Raw genomic sequence first — 16,164 nt, forward strand, 5'->3', positions numbered from 1 at the left:
TCAAGTTTTCAAAGATGTATTTTCACAAGGATTCAATGTTTCTTCATAATCTAAATTCACATTTGGTGATCAGATCTCGTTTCTTTGTTGTTGTGTGTGACTGTGTAAAGGTTGGTGGGGTTTACAGCAACATGAAGTTGAATTATGACATGAGTGTGACTTAGTTTGAGAATTACTGCTTGTAATTCATCTATTAATTAATTTTCCTTCAGCTTAGACCCTTATTTATCAGGGGTCACCACAGTGGAATGAACCACTAACTATTCTAGCATATGTTTTACCCAGCGGATGCCATTCCGGATGCAACCCAGAAATGGGAATCACCCTACACTCTCATTCACACAGAGACACACTCATACACTACAGCCAATTTAGTTTATTCAGTTCACCTATAGTGCATGTCTTTGGACTTTGGGGGAAACCAGAGCATCCAGAGGAAACCCACGCTAACACTGGGAGAACATGCAAACTCCACACAGAAATGCCAACTGGCCCAGCCAGGACTCGAACCAATGTCCTTCTTGCTGTGAGGTGACGGTGCTAACCACTGTGCCACCCATGCTTGTATTTTAAAATGCTTAAAAATCATACTTAACTGGGTCTCCTGAAATTTAAATTTTGCTGCATGTTTCCTTTTAGGGTTGGGTTTAGGGGTAGAGCCATGTAATATGTGTTTTTTACAGTGTAAAATAAATTACGCCTATGTAGAGTCCTTGCAAACCCCCCATACCAACATGTTTGTGTATCATGGATGTTGAAGGATCTAAAAGGAACCAGGCTGAGAAAATAAGAAAACAACACCAACAGAGGCAACAGGTACCCTTAACTTTCTGTATGTTACAGTATGTAACACTTTAAAATACGGTGCTTAGTTTCATATGGCATTCATTTGCCCACTTAACTTATACTTGCATCATAATTCCTCAAAAAAAAAAGCTCTAAAATTCTCATAAAAAGGCTTGAGAGTGGGCATCTGCTTTGTAAAACATGTGTTGGAATAGTTTGTGGTTTATTCTGCTGTGGCGACCCTTTATAAATAAGGCTCTTAGCCAGGGGTGGGAAAACTCGGTCCTGGAGGGCCGGTGTCCTGCATAGTTTAGATCCAACTCTAATCAAAAACACCTGAACATGCCAGTCAGTGTCTTCAAGATCACTAGAAATATATAAGCAGATGTATTTGATTAGAGTTGGAGGATCGAGTTTGCCCACCCCTGTTCTAGACCAATGGTCTCAAACTCAATTCCTGGAGGGCCGCAGCTCTGCATAGTTTAGCTTCAACCACATCTATCTATAGTAGTCTTGAACACTTTGATTAGTTGTACCGATGTTGTATATGTTTTTAATTTGGGTTGGAGCAAAACTGTGCGGAGCTGTGGCCCTCCAGGAATTGAGTTTGAGACCTGTGCACTAAGCTGAAGGAAAATGAACAACTCAGGCTCATTGTGAAAATGTAGTCCAGTGGACGTTTCTGGAGGCCGCGATTTATGTAGCCGGAGGTAAGTATGCCTGCATTTCATTTTTTAATCGAACGCAACGGGGCGGTGTGACAACGTTCCTTTTCGCGCTTGCCGGCTGGCCGCTTACATCCTTGTGGAGGGCTTTCCCACCACAACCAGTTTGTCCGGTTAGCTCATCGTGTATGTTGGCGGAGTTGAGATGCAGAGAGGAGCTGACCGCGAAGATGGCGACGACCGAGTTCGAGCCCAGGGAAGAGCGGTTCCAGAAATCAGGTAAGACAAAAACAGAATCCAAAAAATAAAGTAAAAGAGTTCATAACAGGGTGAGAATGTGGTGAAATCCGAAAAGGTGGAAAAAATCAGACGAGGGCTTTCCTTTTTCTGGACGGCTTTTGTAAATAGTTAGTTGGGTTTAGGGAAGCAAGCAGGCGTGCTGGTCAATCGGTAAAAATGGTTGGGTTTAGGGAAGGAGGAGGAGGGTGGGTCGGCCGATTGGCCAGTCGCCCAGTCAATCATTCAGTTAGTCAGTCAGACAGACGGTCACTAAATAGCGGCCTCCGGTGGGTTTACGCGAAAACGCGCTTGCGAGAGACGTTCGAGATGCGAAAAAGCACATACAGCAGCCTCAAGGATTCACGAAAACCAAACTGCACAAATACGTACCTCCCGGACTGTATTTCGCAGCCTCTAGAAATGTCCACGGGACTACGTTTTCAGAATGAGCCTGGGTTGAAAATGAATGAATGTTTGTGAGTGGAAAACAAAATTGTCTTAATCACATATAATGTTTTCATAACTAAATGTTAATGCTAAACAGTTTTCTTAGTCCTTTTTTATTATTACCTCCTAAATGCTAATCATAAATACCCTGTTTAAGAAATATCTCTGTTTAAGAGACAATTGCATATACTCTATCAAACGTGAATTAATCACATTTATTTTTACATAAGGAAATAGGAACACATAAGTGCCATTTACAGAGATGTTGAAGGGTAACACTTTATTTTGATGGTCCATTTGAGTATTAGTAGAGCGTCTGCTCAATATCTGCTGATACTGCTCCTTGAACAGACATTTAAATGACTATAAGAAACTTTGCAAGTTCATGTCAACTTACACTAACATTAACCCTATCCCCAACCCTAAACCAACCTAACAGTCTATTTATAATCTAACGATTAGTTGGCATGTAGATGCAATGTAACTTATATTCAGCAAATTGACCATCAAAATAAAGTGTGATCTGTTAAAGTATTGATGTTATAAATAATGTTTATTGCATTTGTCTTTATAAGCCCTCACTATATGTGTGTTAAGCCATAGATGTTACTTTTTCTTTTTTTTCCATATGTTTATACGACTCCTTTAGTGGTGGAAGCAGTTGACTTGGATTTTATGAATCACCAAGTGCCACAAATTCAGCTGAAACAACTTCTTTAATGAAGCTTCACTACATTAGTTTGGAAGATGACAGTCTGAGAGCATCTGACAGGACTAGAATCTATGTAGCACACAAGGTAAGTGAAATATTTGATTTGTTTTACAAGAAGATATATGTTTTGATATAATATATATTACAAAATCCATTTGCAGGGATTTGTTTAAGTTGTAAAACTGTAAAATGACAAATGTTTCAACATTTCATTCTATTTTAACAAAAGGTGGATTGTTTCTTTAAGGGTTTTTCAAATGTTTAGCCTTTGACTAGCATATAAATGCTAAATGTCAGCTACAAAACTAACTGACATACATTTTCATTTATTTATTTAGCTTGTTTTCCCAGTACTGGGTTACGGCTGGAAGGGAATCCACTGCATAAACATATGCCAGAGTAGTTGGCGGTTCATTCATCAGTGACAACCCCTGATAAATCAGGGACTAAGCTGAAGGGAAGGAAAATATATAGCCTAACTATGTAACATGTTTATAAAATGATTAATTTAATAAACATTACGAATGTCTAAAGCATGAAAATAGTTGCTACTTCAGTACAGAATGGCAAAGGCATTGATTAAAAGCCACTAATCTCTCCTTTTGATATCACGGTCCTTAAAAACAACTTTCAGTAGCTGATCCAGATTTGTCTTCAGAGCCCTGTACTCGAAAAACAAAGCAGGCCTCTATTACAAATGAGCTTATCTGTGCTGTAAAAGAAAGTGAGAAGACATCGAGCTCCTCTCTTTCTCTCACTAATGTCCTTAGTTTATCTGCTGCTCTCACCTCGCCACGTTAAGCCAAAACAAACAATTAGGCGGCCATTACGGGCCCATTGTTAATTGTAAATAATCCATCATTAATATTGATTAGCTGTAGCGAGCGGCTCTCTTTCACGTCTTGCCTCCTAATGAGTGGGTCTTAGTGGGCTAATTGCTTCAGGCTGTTTGCATTCAACACCGGAGAGGCCGCGGCCAGCTCTGGAGTGTGCCTGGAGTTTCACTATTAACTAACACAGATTGAGCGTCCGTGATAAGATCAGACCCCACTCCAATTAACTCCCTCTCGCAATCTTTCCCAAGGTTACAATGTGCTTTTTCTTATCTGTCTATAAATGTTGGTCATGTGACTAACACAACTCAAATCTTGAAGAGCTCAGATGGGGACCAGCCACTAGGTCTATATCTGCAGTGTCTTTATTCCTTCAAAAGCTGTAGATGTTGAAATGTTTGTGACTCATGTTAACATTTTTAATCGTTGGGATTGATGTATTGTTTGTGTTTGTGTTGTAAATTAGATTACCATTTTCACTGTATTACAGTAATAAAACAGTAAAGTGTTATTACTGTATTGTAATAATACAGTAATCAAGTGTTTTGCATTACAGTAATGATCATTTATGTAGAATGCGCTGTCTTCTTTTTATTATAGTGGATACAATATTACACACGCTCACCTCACAGCAAGAAGGTCGCTGGTTCAAATCCCGACAGGGTCAGTTGGCATTTTTGTGTGGAGTTGGCATGTTCCACCCGTGTTGGCGTGGGTTTCTTCCGGGTGCTCCGGTTTCCCCCACAGTCTAAAAACATGCGCTATAGGTGAATTGAATAAACTAAATTGGCTGTAATGTATGAGTGTGTGTGTAAATAAGAGTCTATGGGTGTTTCCTAGTACTGGGAAGGGCATCCGCTGCATAAAACACATGCTGGAATAGTTGGTGGTTTATTCTGCTGTGGCAATCTCTGAAATAGAGACTAAGCCGAAGGAAAATTAATGACTGAATGATTATTTAGAATATAATTAGTTATTTAGAGCAATAATATGACCCTTTTTGTGACTTTAAATTGTATACCATATTAGCATCTATTAATATCTTAACCTTCCTGTCGTGTTCGGGTCAAATCTGACCGATTTAAAACCTAAATCACTCATTAATATTGTGTTTTACATCTGATTGCCTCGAGGCCTTATGATATCCTCCACACTCTTTCATTGAAGTTTAAGTGTTTTTTTCATTCATCAGACAGAAAACATCCCCATACACACCACCCTAACTCACTCACTCACTCACTCACTCACTCACTCACTCACTCACTCACTCACTCACTCACTCACTCACTCACTCACTCCAGACTGAACAATGTCTTTTGCACATCTCTTTTATGTGCTTATGTGCTTATCCTCCAGCCTGATCTCACAAGGAAACATAACTATTTTACGTTTTGTCAGTTTAGTGGTTAATTCATATGTGTTCAGTCGTACAAAATTGTATGATTTTTTAAAAGGAGGCGTGGCACCCAACCCAACCCCACCCCTAACCCCAATCTTCATTGCGGATAAGCAAATCGTACTAAACTGTATGAATGAGATCGTACAAATTGATATGGATTAGCTACTAAACCAATAAGTTATGAATTGTCATGAAATTGTTGGATCTTCCAACGTGAATCAAGTTCCTCATAAAACAGTGTATCATATCTTCACAGACTAGACAGGTGTCTGTTCGTGAACGCATCTGCGTGTGTCTTTCTTTCTTTTCTTTCTTTCTGCCAATCTCTGTTCAGCCAATCTCTGAGTCTAGCAGGAGCACTTTTAGCTTAGCTTAGCAACAATTACTTTAATATATTAGACCGTTATTATCTCGCCTAAAAATGACCAAAGTATAACTAGTGCTATTTCTGTGTCCATGCTCACCATATATACCCTCAGTCACTATTCCCTATATTAGTACACTTGATGGACTGAAAATTTAATCACTCCGTTCACAGGAAAGGATAGCATTTTGTGCTGTGCTTTGCTGGTTGATAAATTATTCAGATGGATTAAAATGTACATTTCTTTGGTCAGACCCTGTGATAGTTATTTTAGTGAGCTGTCTGTTAGTAATAAAACAAAGTATTTTGATTTCTGTCATCTATTGTTCATTGTGTAATATCTATTATCGTCTGTATTTATTTTAATTAAAGTTATTTTATGTCTTCTTTTAATTTATGTTAAACACTATTAGAGTGTTGGAATATCACACCAATTCCACGTGTGTTCAATAAGAAAAGGTCTGGAGAGTGTTTTCTTCAATGCCAAAAATATTAGTAATTTATTAGATACAAATGAATAATTCGATGACAGAGCTCTGGGTTACATTACCCCAATGCAATACAAGAATTACATTCAAGAGGTTCGCAACTCACATACATTTCCTGACTCCAGCATATATACACTTAAAAGGTGGAGTTTTGATTTAACGTCACTTATCAGTCATTCTGCAGTTCTTTGGCTCTTTGTAACCCCTAGACATACTTCCTCTTTCTGCAACCCTTCTCTGCATACCAGAACTGAACAATTACGTACATCTTTAATATATTTCCGAATTTCTACAAAGATCATGCTCGTTGTGACATGTCCAGACAGCAGTCTGGAACAAACCTAAATTTATTCTTATTCTGCTTTTTCTACTAGTCAGCAGTTCTTCTAAAAAGTATGCAGCACAGTAAAAAAGAGGCAGTGTGTCTGGTCAAGATGTGTTATAATACAATAGAAAAGATTGATTAATCTGTTGTTAGTCTAAACATTTTTCTAATAACAAATAAAGAAACAAAAGTAATAAAAATAAATTCCCTTTTTTCTACAAGAGACATTATTTCCAGCTAAAGAATGTTGAATAAAACTTAGGTGGAGAAAAAAGAGCAGTTAAAACAGACCAGTCAATTTTGACCGGGAACACTAAAGTAAGGGGCAGAATGTGAACACGACAGGAGGGTTAATGTGGTTATTTGAAAACGAGATTTTTCAGCAATGCAGAATGATCCGATCGAGAAATGCAAATCACATATTCTTCAGAAAACCTTTCATCGCCATTAGAGAGCCATGCGGAGGAAAGCAAAACTTGATATGCAGATCATTCTTATTCATGTCAATTTCTGTTTCTGTTTTGCAGTGTAATGGCTACTTTGCTCCCATGATTTATTTTCCAGTGGACAGGCATGTCAGATTCATGAAGATCAATGGCCTTCTCCATGTCTGTCTGTCTCTCTTGCGTGTCACACACACACACACACACACACACACATACAGTCTCACAGTCTTCATGGAGCCTCCACAAATTTAATTCCTCTATAACAATGATGTCAGTAAGCGGAGGTCACATGTGGAGCAAATGCTTGTAAATCAGAATGGCTGTGTGTGTATTAAACAAGGCCAGCAATGGAATTATGGGATGTGAATCCAGGGAGAGATTCACCTCACCTCAGGGATCACATATTAATTTGTGATAATAACATGGAAGTCATGATTTAGCGAAGTCTGTCACAGGATGAGCAGCTCTTTTCAATGATGATCGATAAGATCTTTATTTCACTACTGGAAATGCCGTCGTTTGATACAACATAGGCTCGTTTTAAAAAATGTACCCTGTATACATTTCTGGAGATCGCGAATTGTGTAGCCAGAGGAACGTATGGCTGAAATTTGTCTTTAAAACAAACGCTACGAGGCGGAATGTTGCCATTTCTTTATGTGCTTACCAGCTGACCGCTTACCTCCATATGGACGGCGTTCCTGCTGTTACCAGTTTGTCCAGTAGTTCGACATGTATGTCAGCGGACTTGAGACGCAGAGAGGAGTTGACCACGATGACGGGGTTCGAGTCTGGTAAAGAATGGTTCCAGAAAGGAGGTAAGACAAAAACAGAAGCCAAAAAAATAAAATAAACAAGTAAATAACAGAGTTAGAACGTGGTAAATCTGAAAACATTATAAAAATCAGGCGAGGGCTTTTCTTTTTCTGGATTACTTTTTAAAACTGTTGTTTGTGTTTATAGGGAAGTGGGTAGTTGAGTTAATTGGTGCATTTGAAAACACTATTGGTTGGGTTAAGGGGTGGGTCAGTCGTTCGGTCAGTTAGTCATTAATTCAGTCAGTCAACATCGGCTTCAGTCGATCGGACAGTCAGTCAGTCAGTCAGTCGACAGCAGCCTCAGTCGATCAGTCTGTTAGTCAGTCAGTCAGGTGAGAGCGGCCTCTGGTGGATTTATGTGAGAAGAGCAGGTACAAATGGCATTTGAGAGAGATATTTGAGATCTCAAAAAGCGTACACAGCGGTCTCTGGTGGATTCGCAAAAACAAAAACTGCAAAGAAACGTAGCTCCTGGGACTTAGTTGTTGCTCTTCAGAAGTGTATATAGGGGTATGTTTTCAGAAGGAGCCTGGGTTGGTTTGATAATTTCATCTTCTAAGCTGTGAGATCAGGTCATGCAAGATGCAGTAATGGATTATTTAATATTGTACTAATATCATATACACAACTGTATACTTATTTATAGAATAAAAATGCAGATGTTGTGTAATTTTCTAAATCTGAGTTTGAGACACTTATAGAATGCTTTTTGAAACTGTGTCAGTGCCTTATTTAGAGTCTGAGTGACCGTGTTGGGGAAAGTTACTTTTGAAAGTAATCCATTACAAAATAAAGTTACTCTCAAAAAAGTAACTAGATGTGTTACTTAGTAACTTTTTAGGGAAAGTAATGTGTCATGTTACTTTTGAGTTACTTTTGCAATTTTTAATTTTTTTTTTACCTGATCTCTTTCAAAACTTGAAAGTAGTGTTTCCCAGTACTGATTTGTGTCTGGAAGGGCATTCGCTGTGCAAAACATATGCTGGAATAGTTGGCGGTTCATTCCGCTGTGGCAACCCATAAATAATAAGTGACTAAGCTGAAGGTAAGTTACTAATAATTATAATTGTAAATAACTATATTTGTTTGTTTTTTCAGTGGCTAAAGTTTACATTACTAGCTCTAAAATGGCTTTATTTTTTGCATAAGAAATTAGTCTAATACACTAAAAGACAAAAACCCCACAAGTGTCTTGTAATATTCAACATCTTTAGCTGTATTAACTCTAGCATGAGCAGAAATTGAACTCATATCATTACCGCATTACCACCAATAAAGTCCGGTCATGGGTTATTTTATATAGCGTAGTATTGTTTGATTTCTATGTTCATATATACCTATTGCACTGTAAGGTGGTGTCAGTTGTTTTTGTTATGGTGCTCCTGCTAATGCACATATTCATAACAAAGATGTAATTCCACAAGAAAGCAATAAAAATCCCATTCAGCGCGTCACCTGCTGTGAAATCACAGTGCGATGTTTTGTCGGGCGCTGTACACACGCTGTGTTGGAAGTATTGAGTTTAGCGTAATGGATTTTAGACAACATTTCTGCTGACACGTTTGAACTGCGCCTTAATTCGCCGGCGTTATGTAGCCTGTTAGCAAGAATATTAAAGGAAACAAGTCAAACGCATTAGCACGATACATTTCTCCAGCATGTCTTTTGCGAAATACACCAATCTACGTTTATGGCGCTTTCATTATCCATTATGTCTCATATTATGAAACACCTTATAACCCGTCAAGTCTTTATCTCACCAGGCAGGCAGCATTATTAACATGATCCAACTGCTGTAGACTCACCACAGGATGCGTTTCCTGCAAAGTGCGCCCCTTGATTTCGTTTTAAATTGTTTTAAAGTGCTCTTATTTTCCTTTGACAGACATTAGCTGCGCAGTGTTAGCCGCGACTTGAGGACTTGGCACGCTAGGACATCGAAATGGTCAATCAGAGCAGGTAATATTGGTCAGTATGGTTAATTTGGTCTCTTTGCAATCTTACAGCTCGCATGAATTGCTGAGATGGACCATTTAAGCAGCATAACTCCATCATTTTAATCGTTCTAATGCGCAACAGGTATTCAGATCTGGGCAGCGCGTGTTGTGTTTCCCAAAAGTCACACCCTGTGCCAAGCTGGACTTGAATAATTGAAGTGGTTTTGTGTACTCATTCATCTGAAGTGCTCTCTCATAAGGCTTTCTCTAGAGACAGATTTGAGCGGGAAATGGCGGCACTGTTCTTACATTAATGAGAAGCTCTTTGCTGCATCTCAACTCTGTAAAGATAGACAACCCACTATTACCCAGCGATTTATCACATCGGATTCAATGTTAGACAACATTTTGACTTCAGAAAAGTCTTAATGGCGTAGATTCAACTAGGTGCTTGACTTTTTGGTCCATACGCATATATGATAGCTTCACGCAGTTACTACAGATTTAGCTGCATATCCAAGAACTGAATATCTTGTTTGACCAAATCCCAAAGTGTTGAACATTAAGCTCATTGTCATGTTTAAGAAATCAGATGGAAAGCTTAGTGACTGAAAAGAGTCACAAGAACATACTGTTTTCTTTAATGTGATGCGAAAAAATATGTAAAAAATTTCAGGTTATTTTATTACTGTTGAACTGTATGCAAACAGTTAGGACATGCAGATATACTAAACATGGTGCATTGCTCGAGTTGGAGGTTATGATTTGTTAGTAAATCATTCAGGGATGTAAAATGGTAAGCAGCAGTTCCTAGTTTGATCAAATGTTTATATTAAATTGTAATATTTCTAAATAGTTGTAAATTTGGCGCATTTGTATTACTTTCCAAAAAGTTTTATTATCAGCACCACATTGAAAAATTAAGACTGGCACAGAATGGACTTGAGTTAGATCGCATGTTTTGTTTATAAATGTTTTACTATATTATTTATCTTTGCCAGCTTTGTTTACTATTACACTATTCCATATATTGGATATTAAATTGGTGTTTCTTAGATTTGTGACGTGAGCCTACACTTTTGACTGTTTCAACCAAGAAGCCAAGACCAATTGTCTGAACATATGCCCAAACAGCGTGATGACATCATTCAGGGATGTAAAATGGTAAGCAGCAGTTTCTAGTTTGATCAAATGTATATGTTAAATTGTAATATTTCTAAATATTTATACATTTGGCGCATTTGTATTACATTCCAAAAAGTTCTGTTATCAGTACTACAGTGGGAAATTAAATCATTTCTGTTTTGACTCGGCACATAATAGAACAGTCAAGCAAACAGAACCATTTGGCCTTATAGTAAAAAAAAAAAAGTTGCTTTCATCCTAAATCTTATCAATAGACCCCTTTTGACCCAATTACATTCTGGTCCAAAACAAATACCGGTTCTATGTCTCAGTGACAGGTAATGTTAACAAGGCAACAACTGGCACATTTGTATTGCATTCCAAAGAGTTCTGGTATCAGCACCACAGTGGGAAATTAAACCATTTCGGTTTTGATTCGGCTCATAATGGAACAGTCAAGCCAACAGAACCATTGGGCCCAAAAGTAACAAAATGTGGCTTTCGTCCTAAAGCTTATCGGTAGACCAGTATTGACCTAATTACATTCCGGTCTAAAACAAATTGTGTCTCTCATTGAGGACACCATGAAGTGTGAAGCGATCTCCACTTAAGCCTGGTTTATACTTCTGCGTCAAGTGACCGCCGTAACCCACGGCGCATGCAACGCGCGTGGCTGTGCATTTATACTTCTGCGCGCTGTCTCTGTTGGTCTGCATTAACACTTCGGAAACACTAGTTGGCAGTGAGGTGTAAATGTTCCTCTGTGTCGAGTTTCCTTGCTGCTGTTTCCGGGATGTACAAGTGGCTCAAACTTGCTCATTTTGAGGCAGGAACCGGCGGACGTGCAACAACTTTAACTATGAGGTAAACACAAAACAAAACTTTCCATCCGGAGCTCCTTCACGCGACTCCACACTTGTAAACAATAGCTCCATCAGGCTCGCACCATTCACGCGGCTCTCGGTCCCGCCCAGACTCATCAGCGCTACCAAGCCGACCAATCACAGAGCTTGCGCTACGCTTCGTTGCGACGTGTAGTTAAATTTTTTGAGAGGTGCACGTCAGCGATGTCGACGGTCACAGCGAAGGGCTATGCGTCATCGCCGTAGCATACGCCGGCGTTTGACGCAGAAGTATAAATCAACCTTTACACCCTGAAAAGTTGGTTTTGTGTCTCTTAGTGATGGTACCATGAAGCGATCTTCACTTACATCCTTAAAAATTGGTTCTATGTATAAAGAAAACAAATGATATGCCCTCACAAATAATGCTCCAGTGATCGAATAATATCCTTTAAATATGCATGCATTAACCCAGGGAAAGCAAAACAGACACAGAAGACCCACAGAACCAGCACAACACCAGAACTTCTACTGTTACACAAACTTTGCTTTCTCCCCCTCTAAATCAAACCCCTTTACCAGCATCTGCCATCTGTTCCAGGAGAATCTGTTTCACTCCCCGAGCCAAGCAAGGCCGTTATTGGTCCTAATGGCGCTATCAGCTAAGCCGCTAAACCCAATTACTGCTTAAAAAGGGAGGCCACCCCAGCTAATCATGGCCGCCTAACCTGATTTGGCTGTGATGAAGAGATGGGATAAAGATCAGTTAATGCAGGGAGAATGATCTCACAAATACAAAAAACTCAATTCATTTCTCTGGGAGGCCAATCTGTCCGATTCAGCGCTAATGGAGTGGAGTTTCATTAGACTCGAGGCGTGCTGCTCGCTCTTATCAGCCTGATGACAAATAATATCAAATAAGGGTGATCTTCATTAGCGACATGTGTCTCAAAAAGCTACAATATGTCATGGATTGATGCAAGACGTGTTCATATTCTGATCAGGACTCTTCTTTCTAAGGATTTGAGCTATAGTGTCTAACATGAATCTAAATGTTAACACTAAAATAGTTCACTATTATTCTTAAGATGAGAAATTTATGAGCGAATCTAATGCTATAGCACGTATCTGTGCTTGTATTTTGCTTTAAACATTATGTTTGGAGTGATGTTTCAAAAAATAAAGGAAAAATCATTGAGACTTGGCTCAGAAGGTAACCACCTGCCTAGCAACTGCATAGCAACACACCCAGAACACCTTGGCTGTGTTTGAAATCATGTTCTCTCTTTAGTAGGTGTTTATTTTGAGTAAATATATACTTCATCTACTTCAATTCTATGTTGTATGAATGTGTGTATTATAGGCTACTATGTTGGCCATGTTGTCATCCTGGTTCATACATAGAATTGTTGGAAAGTATGCAATTTTTAATGGTACCCTCCACTTTTTTGGGGGAAATAAAATTATTTTACAGGTTTCCTATAGTTAAATATAATTCTGGCGTGAACACTTTTAGCTTAGCTTAGCATAAATTCATTGAATCATATTAGACCAGGGGTCACCAGTCTCGGTCCTGGAGGGCTGGTGTCCCTTCAGGGTTTAACTCCAACTTGCCTCAACACACCTGCTTGGGTGTTTCAAGTATACCTAGTAAGACCTTGATTAGCTTGATCAGGTGTGTTTAATTAGGGTCGGAGCTAAAATCTACTGGACTCCGGCCATCCAGGAACAAGTTTGGTGACCACTGTATTAGACCAAAAAAAGGTTCAAATTTTTATTTTTTATCATTTTAACTCTAGATGACTTAAAAAAGGCATATTTTACAAATATATAGTCTACATTTGATTTGTATCTTGAAAAACGTTTTTCCAAAATTGTTCCACTATAAGAATGGGTGTTCTTCAGTTATTTTAAGGCCAATTTTAATAAAAGGTTTTCAGAATTTTAAGGCAACTCTATGTGTGTAACCCACCAGTCTTACTGCACCTAACCCGGTCTGAGCTGTGATCGAAACAGCGATTTTTTGCATGGGAGTCGGTTGTTCTGAAAAAAAAGCTAAAGAACATGGCCTGTAGCATCAGTTGCTAGAGCACCTTTTGAGGTCAGAGGAGTGAGATTTACCTGCATCCCACTTCGCTAGCTGGCCTCCATTACACTCATCCCCTTAAACCTCACTCCCATCCCGGACAAGCCCCCTCATGTAACCCACCGCTCCTACTGCACCCAACCCAGACTGAGCTGAGATCGAACTGATGCTTCATTGCATTGGAGTTGGTTGCTCTAACAAGAAGGCTAAAGACTATGGTCTCTAGCGTCTGTCGCTAGAGCACCTTTAGAGGTCAGAGTAAGGATTACCCTCATATTACTTCGTTAGCTGGCCTACATTACACTCACCCCCCTAAACCTCAATCGAATCCCAGATGAGCCCCCATGTGTAACCCACCAGTCCTACTGCAACCAACCCAGTCTGATCTGGGATCGAACTGGCAATTCTTTGTATTGGAAGCGGTTGCTCTAACAAGGAGAACATGGCCTCTAGCGTCTGTCGCTAGAGCACTTTTTGAGGTCAGAGGAGTGAGGTTTAATTGCATAGCACTTCTTAGCTGGCCTCCGTTACACTCATGCCCCTAAACCTCACTCCCATCCCAGACAAGCCCCCACATATAAAGCACCGGTCCTACTGCACCCAACCCGGTCTGAGCTAGGATCAAACTGGAGATTCTTTGCATGAGAGTCGGTTACTCTAACAAGAAGGCTAAAGACCACGACCTCTAGCGTCTGTTACTATATTACAGTTTAAGGTCAGAGGAGTGAGGATTATCTGCATAGCACTTCACTTGCTGACCTCCGTTACACTCACCTGCCTAAACCTCACTCCTAACCTGGATGAGCTTCCATGTGTAACCCACTGGTCCTAATGCACCAAACCCAGTCTGAGCTGGGATCGAACTGGCAATTCTTTATATGGGAGTCGGTTGCTTTAACAAGGAGACCATGGTCTCTAGCGTCTGTCGCTAGAGCACCTTTTAAGGTCAGAAGAGTGAGGATTACCTGCATAGCACTTCACTTGCTGACCTCCGTTACACTCACCTGCCTAAACCTCACTCCCATCCCAGACAAGCTCCCACGTGTAACGCACCAGTCCTTCTGCACCCAACACGGTCTGAGTTAGGATCAAGCCGCGATTCTTTGCATGGGAGTCGGTTGCTCTACCAAGGAGGCTAAAGACCATGGCCTATTGGTCTATTGCTAGAGTACCGTTTAAGGTCAGAGGAGTGAGGATTGCCTGCATAGCACTTCACTTTCTGGCCTCTGTTACACTCACTCCCCTAAAGCTCACTCCTATCCCGGACGAGCCCCCATATGTATCCCACCGGTCCTACTGCACCCAACCCGGTCTGAGCTGGGATTGATTCTTTGTATGGGAGTCGGTTGCTCTAACAAGGAGGCTAAAGACCATGACCTGTAGCGTCTGTCTGTTGTTACTAGTGTTACTAGACCTCACTTCTCTTACCTCAAAAGGTGCTCTAGCGACAGACACTGGAGGCGAGGGTCTTTAGCCTCCTTGTTAGAGCAAATGACTCCCATACAAAAAAATCGCTGGCTCGATCCTAGCTCAGACTGTGTCGGGTGCAGTAGGAACGGTGTGTTACATTTGCACCATATGTCACATATCAATATATGTAGGCAATATATAGGCATATCCTTTTCCCTAAATAAAGAGGGGCTTACAGCTTTTTATTTATTTTTTCATTCATATTTTAATTAATCATTTATTTGCTTATTTACAATGTCTTCATGTTATTTTTATGTAAAAAAAAGCTCATTTTATTTTATTTTTTATTTTAAAGAACATCTTCTAATACCAGCTCGTTCCCCGTGCACTTTTAGGCCTTAAAGTCTCGTTCTTTTAGCAATGCGTTAACCAAGCCATCTGTTAACAGGTCTGGTCCGACAGCGTGAGTGTGTGCGAGTTCACCTGAGGGCCCAAATTCATTTATTGGTCCACTCTCGTCTGCAGCCCTGTAGTAAGATTGAGCTGTGCTCAGGCCGCGGGGCTGAAGGCCAGATCTGGACCAAGAGAGCCGGGCCAAGCCTTACAGACGGACATTAGGCCAAACCCGAGTTAAAATCCTATTAGTTTCAGCTGGGAATCAGATTATCGTCGTCGAGAATCACTCGTCTGGCAACTAGGGTCTAATTTACGCCAATCAACAGCAATTATTGAGGGGAAGGGGAGCATCTATTAGGGAAGCTCATCCACTTAGGCTAATGAATGGGGCAGATTCAATCTTTTACTGAAGAGACGGATTTGGGAACTGCAGCTGCGGGCGAATACACTGCGTTCAAGGGGCTCCACTGTTATCTGTTCATTGTGTGTTTGTGTGTGTGTGAGGACTGTTCATTTGTATAGTGACTTTTATTATAGATGGCAGCCATATGGATCAGGCGTTTCAGATTTTCAGGATCACAGAGTTTATTGCCTTTGCAGTGTATGCTGGGATCAATACATGACAAACTGTGTTACCTGCTTTGTCAATATCTACTGTCAGGCTGATCAAGAAGAGATTTAGTTTGCAACAGTTAGTGTGCCATTTTTAATTCCGATTCGCTTGCAAGAAGAACAATTATTAGGAAAATTGTGTTTTTTATGTTTTTTTTTTATTTATTACACTATGGTATACGCTGAAAAGAGTC

The sequence above is a fragment of the Danio rerio genome, chromosome 14 (genome assembly GCF_049306965.1).
Source record: "Danio rerio strain Tuebingen ecotype United States chromosome 14, GRCz12tu, whole genome shotgun sequence".
NCBI lineage: Eukaryota > Metazoa > Chordata > Actinopteri > Cypriniformes > Danionidae > Danio > Danio rerio.